The sequence below is a fragment of the Ictidomys tridecemlineatus genome, chromosome 7 (genome assembly GCF_052094955.1).
Source record: "Ictidomys tridecemlineatus isolate mIctTri1 chromosome 7, mIctTri1.hap1, whole genome shotgun sequence".
NCBI lineage: Eukaryota > Metazoa > Chordata > Mammalia > Rodentia > Sciuridae > Ictidomys > Ictidomys tridecemlineatus.
Window position 1 is genome coordinate 136,140,532 of NC_135483.1, and position 12,598 is coordinate 136,153,129.

The following is a 12,598-nucleotide window of genomic DNA, read 5'->3' on the forward strand; positions in this document are numbered from 1 at the left end:
GTAATGTAGGAAAAGTTTTTAATATTTTGTGAATTTTAATAAAAGACAAAAATAGTTTGAAATAAGGAAAATTGTTTTCAATTAGCAAATCATCTCAACAATAAGAAACTAAGTCTATTATAGAAGAAAACTTCAGCCATAGGAACTTGATTAAAATTATTGTAGTTATGGGGATTATATTGAGAATTCGTAGAATATTAAAGGAATGCAATATTACATACATATATTTATATCTATTTACAGACATATTTTCATACTTGAATGTATATATGCATGTATGTATGTGTGCTTCTTTATATACATATATTTTGTCTAAAAAATTTTTAGCAAAACATAAAAGAAAAATATCTTTCCATTAAAAACTTTCATTTAAAGATAGTGCCATTCAAGAAGAACTAGAAAACTTTTAATATTATTTTCTATAAATATGTAACCTCATTAAAGGGAGATATCAATTCCTAAACATTTTACCATGTTCCATATCCTTTGTTACAATAATTTATCCCAATAATTATAATAGAAAATCAATGAGAATTTTTTAACATAATTTTATCTGCTGATATTTTATAATTCTCAGAGGTATAGAGACTTTTAAAATCATTTCTAAAGCACTCTGTTAAATAAATTTATAATCAACATTTAAAATGAATATTTTTATGCTTGTGAGGCAGATTATATTTCAAAGATATTCACATATGTATCATTACTAACAAGTGAGGAGCATTTATAGAAATCTGTTATAAGATCCTAAATCTCAGATAGAATGGCATGTCTACTTGCAGTACTAAGAAATAAATTGTTATTATGTAATGTATCAGTTAGTATTTACTGAGTAACAAATCATCTCAAAATTAGCAGCTTAGGCTTTAAGAATTTATCAATGTTTACATCTCTGATATTTCAGTAATCCAGCTAGTCTTTTCACTCATGCATCTACAGTCAGCTGGCAGGGCAGATAGGGTCTCACTAATCTACGGTGACAACAGAATTGGAATGTCACCTTAAAAGGTTTCTCCTTTTCCAGAAGGTTACTCAGATTTACACACAGGTCATAAAGAGTTTCAAGAGAGAAAGCACCAATTCATGAGGTCTCTGAAGGCCTATGCTTACAACTTGTGCAGCATTATTTTTCCATATTCTATTGATGAAAGTTGTCACAAAACAAACGAGATTTACATTGTGCTGAAATAGACTCCGCCTCTTAATGCAAGGAACTCCAAACTTGCATTAGCAAACAGAAATAGCTTCAAGGAAAGGAATAATTGCAGCTAGGCTGCAAATAATCTACCACTGGTAAATTTACTAAATCTAATTGAAGAATCTTTTGGACTCCCATGGTAAAGAATCTATTATGATCTTTCTCTAAAGCTCTACTCACTCATGCAGTCAGCTTGCATTAACCTCATCTTCAACTGTGATTCTTCCTACCATTTATTTCAGGACCCAGGTTTTTGACAAAAATCATCCAAACATGAGATGAACTTGATAGAAAATAGAAAACTCTATCAACAAATAGTGGCTGTACTGCCTCAGAATGCATTCATTCAACTAGTTGCATGATTGCTGGCATGGAGAAAAAACATGTGGCACAAAGTTGAGTGACTATGAACATTTGTGTGCACCAATGTTTGCATGGCTTATAAGTAATCAAAGATGGTGTATTCTCCAGGATGTTATTTTCATTCACTCAAGTAATCAAAGCCTCTAGCTTTTCATTTAACAATCAATCTGTCATCTTCTACTTCTGAGTCCTGTGTATTAGCAGGCATTGAAAAGCACTAGTGAATTATGACTTACAGTTGCCTTCCACTACAAACTCGCTTTGTTAGTTACTTGAATTATTATCTTTGCTCCTTAAACACAGGCATGTGGGGACTTAGGGATTAATTTTTCTTTAACCTCAGAGCAGAAAGCAGCACTTCACTGGCAGTTACCTCTCCCAGAGCCTTTTGACTCCAACTCCTATCCTCCCCTTGCATCAGTGTCTCTGAGATAATTTTTGTCAAGCATGATATATTTTGTGAAAGCATTGAACAGAACAAATGTTTTTACAATCTTGTAAATGATTACTGAAGAACTGGTTCAACAAAGTCTCACAAAATAGAAAAAAATAATCATTCATATTATAGAGGAAAACAAAAAAATAGAATAGCAAAACAATGATTCTTTGAAGAAGTAAAATATTTTTTCCCTTTCCTAAACAATAGGAAAATTTATTTTTCTTTTTGTTATCATCTTATAGAGCTGTAGTACATAGTTTAATGAAAAATTTCACTACGTTTGTTAGACAATATATTATACAGATTGATAATTATAATTTCAGCCTAGCATATAAGTACATAATATTTGATGGCAAAGGGTTAGTTGGAAAGTTTGGCTCAGCAATTTCCTTATTGTATAAACTTGAATGATTTATTTTGCCTCATTAATCCTTAGTTTTCATATCTATAAAAGGAAGAAATTAATACAGCATAGGATTTTTATAAAGCTAAGAAGTATAACCTGAAAGAGACATATTTAAATACTGGAAAGAGAGGTATTTAAGAGGCAGCACCTAATAAAATTTTAAAAATAGCACTTAAGTAGCACCACCTGAGGACTTCTTGTATGTTCTCTTCCTTGTTACCTCTGTAATTCGATACATGACCTTGGGGAAAATACTTAATCTTAATGGACCTCTATTTTTCTCACCTATAAAGGAAGAGGCTTGTACTCTGTTGTTTCTAATAGCAGAACAGTGCTTTGAGCAAATAAGCTTTGTTTCACATATGACATTGTGGAGGTCTTCCACCTGCAAAGCCTCATTTGGAACTGCTCTCGAGAAACAGTAGAGCAAATGGAAGTAAAACTTTCTAACATGAGTTACCGTCCCAATTTGAGATGATGAGACAAAGGACTACAGTTTGTTAAATTATAATTCTGAATACTTCATTAAGACTCTAGAAAGAGACATATATGCCACTTTCATTATCCTCTTCAATTAATGTGTCATTCCATGACTTAAAATTCAAGTCCAAAAGAAGTGAGAGTTATATCATATAAAAAAATGTTTGTTATACTTATATGCACATCCAGGTACACAAGTGTATACACACATACACACACACCCATACACAGAACAAATTAAACTTAGACCTCAAGGATACCACATGTATGGGCTATAATATTTCATTTTATTTTATGCAGTTTTTTCTTTGTGTTATAATTTGTTTTTAAAAACAATGTTAGTGTTCTTTGTTCTTTTCATCCACTGATATGTTTGCTACTTTACTACCTTCTCTTAAGTGTTGCATTTTAGATGGAAAAAATAAAAACTACCTGGTAAAAATCTCAACTGAAAACATTTGCATGGCCTTGTAGACTTTCAGAGGAAACTGCCATCTCATCACATTTGTGTGTCACAGTGATATATACAGTCACAATCCGACACTATTGAAGAATGTAGTACCAGTAACCACAGAAAGATGTTAAGCAATATTGACTCACCTTCAACTGGGAGAATTGCCGTCAGTTCTTAAACTGGCATTCTTTGACATTTTACTTGGTAAACTAGTGAGGGTTTTCACCCTTATGTTATAAGAATATTGATGGCAGCTCTGCTTCCTGTCTGGTATCTGCTTTTTTTTTTTTTTTTTTTTTTAACCCATTCTAATCTAACATCTCCGGAAGTTATTTAAACATTTCTACTCATTGACTGAATTAATTTAATAATACCAGGCCTGACAATTTGTCACCTTCCCTGTCCTTCCATTGCTAATTTTCAAACTCTACCAGGTGCTTGCTGAAGAACCCTGTAATCACCAAAATAAAGAGAGAAATGAGGAAACCTCATGTAGAAAAGAATGATCATATAGGGAAGATTTTGGCCTTTAATTAGGCTTTGATTCCACCAGGGGCTGTTATGTTGACATTCTGAAGATAGTCTCCAAATCCAATCACAGAAAATTCACCAGCTGTTCAGGGGCTATCCTAAAAGGAGACGCACAGGAATTTCTTCTACCATCTCTCTTACATAAACTCCATTTTCTGTGGAGAACCTGGAAGAACCATCTTAACTTAGTGATAAGATATATCAACATATTGTGCCTTCTGACATGATATACTGTGAAGGGCAAATCATCCCCCTTGTGGTGTTCTTGTGGAAAATATGTAATCATGAAAAACCTTCAGATAATCCCTATGTAGAGGACATTCAGTAAAATAAGTGGTCATTGCTTTTTCAAAATCCTAAAGTCGTATCAGAAAGACTGAGACGCTGCCATAGATGGGAAGAAATTGAAATGGCCTGACAACCAAGAGAATGTGGGTTCTGCTACTGAGTCCTGGAGCAGAGAGGAGTACCTCACTGGGAAAGAGGTGAACATTGAGTAAGAGTGGTATTTCTTGCTTTCAAAATCATACTGTGGCTAGGTAGGATATTAAGAGTAGGGAAAGCTTCTTCCTACCAGATGACCAGATGGCCAACTTTCCTAATTTCCCTTTCTGGGTTTCTTCACTGCCAAACAAGTCCCATCATTGATAGAGGCAAACCTTCTTTAATAAAGTTGCTCCTATTTATTCCTCAATCTAAGTTCTTTGTCTGAATGTGGAAGTCTGATTTTTTGTTAGGGTTGAAATTCAAGGTATTTAGCCTGTGCAGGCACTGACAATTTGGAATACTATCAACAACAGATATGGCCATCCTGACCACTCATTCTGGCAGTAATACAGCCAGGAGGAGCCTACCTGTACCCTTTTCCTAGCACCTGCTTAGCACTCACTATATTGTATGTGGCAAGAGGATGGTTAACTCACATTTTCCTACTTGGAAAGATAATTCTTTATCGGTTTAATGTGTAGTGGTGAGTGAATGCAATGAGTTCCAAACACCTGAAACAAATTCAAGCTCCATTAATGTTTCTCATCTGCACCAGCTACCAAATATGATGATTTATAGTGTTTAATAGTGTACTAACTTGTTTTATGCCAATGTAAGTCATTTATTGGATGCCATGAGACAAATTGCTCTAACGCATGGTAATGCATCATAATGGGTGCAGGGCTTTTTCCTCCCCCTGTTTGTGAAAACATGTCAGGAGCATATGTTTTAAATTAATCAAAATGTTCTGATTTCAACATTGATTAGAAGTCAAAGTTTTTGTTATTAATGATAGAGATGATATAAAAATATTTTCATTTCTGATTATAATGATTTTATGACTTAAGATTTAGCTTCTTTTCCACTTTACCTTTCTTTTTTGTCTGGGATTTTTTTTTCCTTTTTCTTTTTTTAGTTTAGGGGCATTTTTTTTAATGTCTTAAAATGTGTTGGTATAAAATTTTTATAGAAAAGAAAGTTTCAGCTACTCATAGAGGAAAAAAAAAACAGGATCTCTACAAATTCATTTTCTGTCTCTTCCCCACCCCCATTAACACAAAGGCTTTCTAAGAAATTTCAGGTTTATAATTAAAGCATAGAAGCATAGAAGTTTCTGGCCTTATGTGCCAATGTCTTTATTTATTTTTCCTGGAACTGGAGCTGTGTTTCTACTAGCATCTGTTTCACATCCGCCCTTTGGTTTACAGGTATCACCTGTTTTACAGTGTCTGTGAAGTCCTGGGGTTGTCCCTGAATGCCTTGCCTCTGCACAGCTCTGGCCTTCTCTAGAACACTGGAGGGAGAGGCACTGTGTGACTACTTATAGCTAGCAAGTAATAATAACTGAGTACTACGTATCTGCTATGCACTGTGTTCAGGGCTTCATGGGCATTTCCACCATTTAATATTCACAGAAATCTTAACAGGCAAGACCTATTCTTTTTAAAAAATTTATTTCTTCTTTCTAGAGATACATGAAAGTAGAGTATATTTTGACATAAGTAGAATAAGTATAACTTGTTCCAATTAGGATCCCATTATTGTGGTTCTATATGATGTATAGTTACATTGGTCATGTATTCACGTATAAGAATAGGAAAGAAATATCTGATTCATTTTATGGTCTTTTCCATTCTCCACCTCCCTTACTTCCCTTTATTCTCATTATCTAGTCTAATGAACATCTCATCTTCCCCTCCCTTCTTGTGGTTTAGCATCCACATATCAGAGAGAACATTCTGCCTTTGTTTTGGGGGGGACTTAGCATGATATTCTCCAGTTCCTTCCATTTACTAGAAAATGCCATAATTTAATTCTCCTTTATGGCTCCATTGTGTATATATACCACATTTTCTTTATCCATTCATCTGTTATAAGGCACCTACTTTGGTTCCTTAGCTCTGCTCTTGTGAATTGAGCTGATATAAACACTGAAGTGGCTGTGTCACAGTAGTATACTGGTTCTTTGGGTAAAAACTAAGGAATGGGATAACTGGGTCAAATGATGTATTCATTCCAAGTTTTCTAAGGAATTTCTATACTGCTTTCCATAATGGGAAAAAATTGCAGTAATATATGACTGTACCTTTTCCCCCACATCCTCACCAACATTTTTGTTACTTATATTCTTAATAATTGCCATTGTGACTGGAGTGGAATGGAATGTCAGTGTACTTTTAATTTACATTTCTCTAATTGTTACAGATTTTGAACATTTTCATATATTTTTGACCATTTATATTTCTTTGTCTGTGAAGTGCCTGCCATGCTCAAAACACTAGAAAAACTAGGGATAGTAGGAACATACCTCAACATTGTAAAAGTTATCTATGCTAAACTCAAGGCCAACATCATTCTAAATGGAAAAAATTGAAAGCTTTCCCTATAAAAACTTGAAAAATAGAGGGATGCTGTCTTCCCACCACTCCTATTCAACATAGTCCTTGAAACCTTACCCACAGCAATTAGACAAAATAAAGAAATTAAAAGGATATGAATAGGAAAAGATGAGCTCAAACAATCCCTATTTGCCAGTGATATGATTCTGTATTTAGAAGACTCAAAAAACAAAAACAAAACAAACAAACAAACCTCCACGAGAAAGCTTCTAGAACTCACAAATGAATTCAGCAAAATAGCAGGATATAAAATTAACACCCACAAATCAGTTGCATTCCTATACACCAATTACAGATCAACTGAAAGAGAAAGTAAAACTATCCCATTAATAATAGCTGAAATACTTGAGAATCAATCTAACAAAAGAAATGAAACACCTCTACAATGAAAACTACAGAACACTAAGGAAAGAAGCTGAAGAAGACATTAGAAGATGGAAATATCTCCCATGTTCTTGGATAAGAAGAATTAATATTGTCAAAATGGCTATACTACAAAAAAAGCACTATACATGAAATTAATTTGGAAAAATAAGATGCCTAAAATAGCCAAAGCAATTGTTTAGTGAGAAAAGTGATGTGGGAGGCATCATAATACCAGACCTTAAATTATACTACAGAGCTATAGTAACAAAAATGACATGGTTTTGGCACCAAAACAGACATGAAAACCGATGGTACAGAATAGAGGATACAGAGAAAACCCCACATAAATACAGTTATCTCATATTAGACAAAGGTGCCAAAAAAAAAAACCACATTGGAGAAAAGATAGCCTCTTCAAAAAGTGGTGCTAGAAAAATTGGAAATCCATGTGTAGTAGAATGAAATTGGATCTCTATCTCTCATTCTGCCCAAAACTCAAAGTGGATCAAGGTCATTAGACAAGAGAATCTGTGCCTACTCAAAGAAAAATTAGGCTCAACTCTCAACCATTTCAGCCTAGGAACCAACTTCCTCAGTGAGACTCCTAAAGTGCAAGAAGTAAAATAAAACATCAATAAATGGAATGGTATCACACTAAAAAGCTTCAAAGCACAGAAAATCATCAATAACGAGAACAGATAACCTACAGACTGGGAGACAATCTTTACCATCTGCATGTCAGATAGTGCATTAATTTCCAGGATGTTAAAGAATTCAAAACATATAATAATAATAATAATAACAACAAAAACAACAACAACAACCACCACCATCCATCAATAAATGGACTAAGGAAGAACTGTGCTTATTCATATTTAACAGGAGCAAGGGGGAGCAATTAAATAATTTGCCCAAGCATACAACATGGGTAAGTAATAGATGAGGGATTTAGACTCAAGTCTATCTCAATTCAGAACCCACAATATTAAAATATTACTCTAGGTGCTCTTGGAAATCTTGCTGTTTCTGATATGAATAGATTTTGCACAGTCTCAGAAAGCAGATTCAGTCCTAAACTCTGAGCGCCATACTGTCATATATTCTCTTATCATATGTGTTTTTCCCCCACATTGACATCTTTGAAATTGGTGCACTACTCAAAATCACTGACATTTCATCATCTGTCAAGATTATCCCCCTTTCTTAAAAGTACACAATTCAATGATGTCAATTTACTTTTGTTAATATCTAGAACAAAAAATTAATATTCTGAATAAATATAATAAAAAGGTTATTGAACATTCACAGAGTATCTAGATTGTACTAAGTGGCTTACATGTAATTTCTATTTTAGTTGTCATAACTATCTTATGAGTTAAGCCATGTCACTATTCCAGTATATGAATGAGAAAATAGAGGTGTAATAATCTGTTTTTGCCTGAAGTGAGTAATTTTTTGAAAAAGAATCCAATTCAAGAGTCCAAAGGATTTATTCTTAAAAGCTGAGGAAGCTAAATTTTATTCTCCTAATGTTCTAATAGAGTTTAGAACAGCTGAAATTTTTAGTCTACTAAGGGGTAACTTCGTGCAAAATAATTTTCCCACTAATGAGAAACTTTATATAGAAGTGAAAGGAGTGACTGCTTTGGTAGAGAAAAAAATATGATATTTAACTTGTTTCTTTTTTTCTTTTGGGAAATGTGGGTGAAGGCATAGATGAATCAATTTAGTGCACTTTGGGTCCAAAGACAGATATTCAGAGTTATTTGAAGGCAAAAATAGAGAAAATGGTTTAAAAAGAAGAATACTTTGAAATTTATTTAAAAAACTTTTTAGAAGGCAAAATTAACTCTCTGATTGATAAAAACCAAAATCTAGAGAAAAGTCTATGAGAATGTTTTTGAAACAAAAAGCTTCTAGAGAAGGAAACCAGAGAGCAAATGTAGCAGGTCAAGACTGAGTTTAAATTTTAAAGTTCAATAAATAGCAGTAGAATTTGCTTTTCTCTTCTTAGTTCTTTTTTAATCTTCCATATTCTTACCGTGGACAATCACGTACAATCATTCTCTCTCTGAGATTTCGATTTTTGATTCTCTATAGATAACTCTGATATGTTTATCTACAACCTTGTTATTTTACTTAAGCTCTATTTCCAATCTTTAAATTCATTCTGAAGTCTTCCACCTGAACCTTTCACTTACATTCAACATCTTCAAAATGCCAAACTCTGAATTCATTTTCCTTTGTCTAATCAACTTTTTCCCCAAAGTACACAGTTTCCAAAGACATCACCATACACACTATGACCAAGAGTCCTTTGTGGTGGCTTACTCTATCCTACCCATCATTATCTCTCAGTTTCTCTTTTTCCTTCTCATGTACCACCAAGCAGTGTCACCTCCCACTTAGGTTATTAAAATATTTCCCATCTAAGCTCTTGGTCTTTCTAGAGTAAACCCTTTAGTCTAGGCTATTTACTCTAATTCCCATAGCTTTGGACTTGGGTGCCCCTTATCCTGGACTTACATTCCGTTTCACAGGACTGCATCATCAATTGTGGGGTGTTTTGATTTAGATATAAACTTGAAAGCTCCTGTGTTAGGCAATGCAAGAATGTTCAGAGGTAAAATGATTAGATTATGAGAGCTGTACCCTCATCAGGGGATTAATCCATTTGATAAATTGAGAGTTTTAATGGACTACTAGGTGGCAATTGTAGGTGGGTGGGGCATGGCTAGAAAAAGTAGATCACTAGGAGTGTGGCTTAGCTCCTCTCTCTCTTTCTGCTTCCTGGCTACCATGAACTGGGATGCTTTCTTCTTCCCTGTCCTTCAGCCATCATATTCTACCTCACCTCTTGTGTAATAGAGACAGCCTACCATGGACTGAACCTCTGCAACTATGAGCTCCAAATAAAATTTTCCTTCTCTAAATTGTTCTTGTGGGATATATTTGGTCATAGTGTTATAGAGTTGACTACCTAGGATCACTTGTGTTATTTTAATTTTAACTTTAATTTCAATTAATCAAAATCATATAAGATTAAGCTTTCATTTCCTTAGTCACACTAGCCATATTTCAAGTTCTCAAAACTAAGTACATGTGGCTTGTACAAGCTATGTGAAGCTACCATGTTGAACAGCATCAATATAAAGCATGTCTATGATACAGAAACTCCTTTTGGGTATTGATTTCTATAAGTTATTTTATAGGGCTCTACCTTCCCTATTTGATCTCCTACTAGTGTTCTAGGTATTTTAGACTTCTGTAGCTTGTAACAGTCTACATCTCTGATTTTCCTCTATATACTAATAGTATATAGCCTCGGGTAGAATAAATATTACTTTCCTTCTTTTTTAAAAAAAAAATTGTCGCTGAATATATTCTCCAAATTGTCTGATCAGCAAGACCAAGTAGCAGTGCAACATGAATATACTCATGCTATTCTATTTTATATTCATGCTGAGCCTTTTCTTTGAACTAATGGAAGATCCTATAGGGCCCCAAAGATGCTTACCAAGTATGGTTGTTTGAATTTTCTTATTTAATCAAATTTTAAAAATACATCTCCTTCTTTCTAGCTTTTTATTCTGAGCAGAAACCTTTCCAGTGACCCTACCTTGGGTTTCTTTAGACCTTTAAGCAAGTTCTTTGATTTCCTCCTCTTGTGCTATGATAACAATGCAGAGGTTATATTCCCAATTTTAATAATCAATATGCATTATTTTTAGGGCTTTTAGGTTCAGAGAGAAACTGAGTAGAAAGTATGCAGTTCTAATATGCCTTCTCCCTACAACCACCAAGTTTCCTCTATCATTAATATCTTATATTAGTGTGTTATATTGATGGGCCATTATTAATACATCATTATTAAATAAAGGTCATAGATCCATTTACTTTTGGTATTGTACTTTTGATTGATTTTGAGAAACGTATCATGACATACATACAACCTAGAGGGTCATACAGAGTTGTTTAGATCTATGAAAATGCTCTGTACTTCACCTCTTCTTCCTCTCCCCTTTGGGGCCCTGAAAACCACCAATCTTTTTTCTATCTCCCTTTGTTTCTTTTTCAGAATGACTGTATGGAATCATACAGTATGTAAACTTTTCAGATTGGCTCTTTTCATTTAGCAATATATCTTTTCATTGTTTGTAGCTCATTTCTTTTTACTGCTAAAAAGAAATGAAACAAATAAATTTTAGAGATTTATTATAGTTTATCAACTTACCTACTTCCTGTTTGCTTACAAGTTTTTGCAGTTACGTATAAAGTCACCAGAAGTATTTTTGTGTAGGGTTTGGTGTGAACATAAGTTTTCAATTCCTTTTGGGTGTATATCATGAAGTTCAGTTGTTGCCTTATACAATAAGAGTGTGTTTAATATTATAAGAAATTGCTAAATTGCAATCCAAAGCAGTTGATACAACATCCAAATATATTGCAGTCTCACCAGCAATGAACAAGAATTCCTTTGGCTCTATATGTTCAGCAATATTTAGAGTTCTCCATATTTTTGGATTTTCATCAATTTTAATAAATGTTGAATAAGTATAATTTTGACTTTTTTTGCTTGTTCCAGTTGGTACTAAACTGATGTTTAATTTTTTACTATTTTTGGTGTTTATAATTTGGTGGGATAATCTTAGTTTCCTATGTTTATGATATTATGCATTTTTATTCCTCTTTATACTTCATTGCATATCATTTTGAATTTAATTTCAAATTATTCTTTAAACATAGTTGCTTAGAGTTCATCTTTATGGAAACCATATGACCTGCTTTGCTGGAAACAAACATTGTTCCAGTATCATTGTTAACAATACCCCATCCACTCTCAAAAGTGTTCTTGTTTGGGTAATAAATTATTTTATCATCCTTCTTGAATACCCATCTGAATTGTAAGAACTACATCTGCTATTTTGTTTTCTTCCCTCTACTGTATTTAACATAATGCTAAACATGGAATGTGTGCTCATTAAATGTCTTTGGAATACATTGATGGAAGACCCTTGTTAAAGTGAGCTAGCTTCTGTCAGTGTGGACTCTCCAGGTCATGTGCATTAGCATTGCATCCTTGGTTTGGGGCTACAGAGTCACTGAATTCTTCAGCTCATATGGCCACTTGTTTTCTTGCTTCTGCTCATCTGACAGCAGGCATTTGACAACCTGATATCATTTGTCCCTTGTATATGGTCAGCCCTGGCTAAATAATCATTTCTGTGGCTATATGCTAGCTTTTCTGGACTAACCCTGTCTTGCCACTCTATATGCTTTATAGATGACAATGGTAAAATTGTGCAAAAAACAGGTATGGAGAAATTAATACTGCTACTTTGAAATCAAACTACCTGCCTCCCAAAGAGCAATTTGTCTTCTTGATGTGAATTTAGTCCATTTTCCCAGCAGATTGCTAAACAGTGCCCTGAATATACAGATAGTTTGAGGAACGGCTTTCCTCTCTGTGTTGCAT